The sequence below is a fragment of the Phoca vitulina genome, unplaced genomic scaffold, assembly GCF_004348235.1.
Source record: "Phoca vitulina isolate PV1807 unplaced genomic scaffold, GSC_HSeal_1.0 scaffold19, whole genome shotgun sequence".
Classification (NCBI taxonomy): Eukaryota; Metazoa; Chordata; class Mammalia; order Carnivora; family Phocidae; genus Phoca; species Phoca vitulina.
In genome coordinates this window covers 21,543,857-21,546,449 of record NW_022589722.1, presented here as the reverse complement: position 1 = coordinate 21,546,449, position 2,593 = coordinate 21,543,857, and the positions used below count along the sequence as shown (strand labels likewise).

The 2,593-nt window shown below is 59.5% G+C and overlaps 1 protein-coding gene across 1 annotated transcript in view; it reads left to right on the top strand.

Moving 5' to 3' along the window:
- The first annotated feature begins 546 nt into the window (after positions 1–546).
- Positions 547–2,593, top strand: part of LARGE1 (LARGE xylosyl- and glucuronyltransferase 1) — a 522,066-nt gene continuing 520,019 nt past the window's right edge. The window contains exon 1 of the mRNA XM_032416931.1: positions 547–892. The gene's annotated coding sequence lies outside the window, so the exon portion shown is untranslated. The remainder of the gene's footprint in view (positions 893–2,593) is intronic.

Genomic DNA, 2,593 nt, shown 5'->3' with positions numbered 1-2,593 from the left:
ATATGCCACCGACTTCAAACACTGCAATACTGAACTGATAGAGCAAAGCTTTATGCATTAAGGTGCCTATTGACTGATGCAAGTAATTTTTGTGAGATCCTCTAATAATGAAATATGTCTTCAGTGTATCTTATTGACCAGAGTGAATATTGCTCCCTCTCTCACTATGGTCATATTTTTCTTTCTAAAATCCAATCTAGACAATGCACTACCCTTCGGTAATTATAATTGAGATGTTTCTTTACCAGATGCTTATCTTTTAGTTAGTTTCTGATATTATTCCATTATTTCTCCTTTGCTTGTAAATTTCAGGTCTCCCTCCCCTTCCTCAGTCACATTACCATTATTAATATGCTAATGTATTGTAATAATGCATTTTACACCACTAACGAAGTGAAGCAATGCAATGAATAAAAAGCAAGCCCAAATTCTTGCTTTAACTTTACCCGGTTCCAGGGCGGGGGTTGGAGTAGGGGAGGAGGAAGAGTAGGAAGGACGGTCGACCCGCAAAAAATAAAAATGATCTCCTTGTTTTCAGCGCGTTCTAGAACAGAGCTGCACGTCAGAGGAAGAACCGAGCAGCATTCGAGCTAAAAGGATTGGCATTAAACTTTGACACTTTAATGGTCTCTAGGATATTAGATAATATTTTATCATATAACGCTCTTCTCAGAGACGGTAGTGACATCAAAACCAGATACGATCTCCTATCCCTGCAAACCTGAAGGGTGAGACTCAGCCCCGCGGAGATAAGGCAGCAGGACCCCAGCTTCACAGTGAACTTATCCTGAAGCTCCAGAGCAAGCGTTTTTTACTTCTTCGCCGGGGACGCTGCTGTGTAACCGCTACCTTCTTTTTTTGCATTCTCTGCTCGGTCTGCCGCTGAGATTAGGTAAACAGCGCTCCGGAGCTGGGGAAGAGCGGGTGGTGGTGCACGAGGGGTGGGGGCAGGGGGGTCGTTGCCTAAAGAGACTGGAAGGAAGGGAGGGCATGGCGGAAGGGTCCCGGCTGGGTCGAGCTGAAGGCCGAGAGCGGGGTTACTTGGCGGGAGCCAGGTCCCGAGCGGAGTGAGGGACCAAACCTCCGAAACCCTTGGGCCCCCAGCCTGACCTCTGGGGAGTGTGGTCGGTACCGCAGCCCAAGCTCGGCGTCCTTTCCTTATGCACCCCCCCCCCCCCCCCGCCTTGCACTTTATCTCTGCTTTTGCATCCTTTCCCTGCCCCTTCCAAGAGTAAGGTGGGCTTCCCGTTGCCTCATCTAAGCCCTAGGGCCGAGAAAGAGAGAGAGGCACGCGGAGGCGAGGCTGGGACCCGGCGCCCGCCGGGCCGGGGAGGGGTGGGGACCCGGGAGGGAAGGGGACCCCAGAAGCCCTGGGACGAGCTGAGGAAAAACCCGGGAGCTGGATCGCGCGCCGGAGCTCTGGTCTCCCAGTCAGAGTTGCCCATCCCTCTGCGTCCTTCTCTCCCGCCTGTTCTCCCCTCCTTTGGGTTTTTCTCTCCAGGCCTCCTCCTTCCATCCATTGTCACACCCCCGCCCCCTTTGCCCAGCCGATTTCATCCACTCCTTCCGTAGCTTCGTAGCTTCGGAGGACTCTCGGCGCCCCACTCTCGGCTTTAGGGCTGGGAAACTGGAAGTCCATTCAGTGGGATGTCGCGCGCGGGGCTCGTGTGCCGGGAAGGAGAGCAAGAATGAAATCGGAACGGGGAGGGGCGTGTTGTGCGTGCATGGGTGTGTGTGTGGGGGGGCAAAGCAATGCAGTTTTCCCGAAAGAACAGGGAGCCTTGGACCGGATTCTTGGATACAGAGCCGCAAAGAATGCTGTCAAAGCCCTTCATCGTGGCTCCTCGCAGCCTCAGGCTGCCCCATACCCTGCCCACCTCGGAGAGAAGCGGCGACCCGAGTAGAAGTGGAGGCGGGGAAACTTCCTACTTCCCACGACGGCGGTTTTGTACAAGGGGGAGTGGACAGGCTGCACGGCCCTGCGAGCCTGCCGGCGTCTAGACAGCGGCAGCTGCGGACCCGTCCCTCTTCCCTTCCCCCTCTTTCCGCGAGGCTGGCCAAGCCCGAGGCGGCCGGGAGCCGCCGGGGTGGGGGGAGAAGGGCGGGGAGCTCCCAGCTTGCACCCTTTCATCCGGACCCCGGCCGGGATCCCGGCTCCGGGTGTTGCTTCCACCCGCGTGCGAGCGAGCTGGAGAAGTAGAAGGGAGGAGCCTCGCGCGAGGGGGCGGAGCCCAGGCGGGGGTGGCCTCTCAATCCGTGCGACTGCGGCGCCTGCCATTGGCCGGCCGCGCCGTCACGGGGTGGAGGCGGGCGCCGAGGCGCGCGCTGGCTCCGCCCCCGCCCGGAGCCCGGCCCGGGCTCGCGGTCCCCCCCAGCTGCACAGACATGACACAGACACACAGTCACTGCAGCTGCTGAGCGAGCCCGGCGTTCTGGGCACGCGGCGGCGGGGCCAGCCCGGAGCCCGGACCCCAGCGCCCGCCCGCCCGCCCCCGCGCGGCGGCCCCCGCCTGGCCAGGCGCGGGAGGCGGGGATCGCGCGCCGGCTCCGGCCAGCGGCGCCCGGCTGCCGGCGGCGGCTGCAGCGGCAGCCC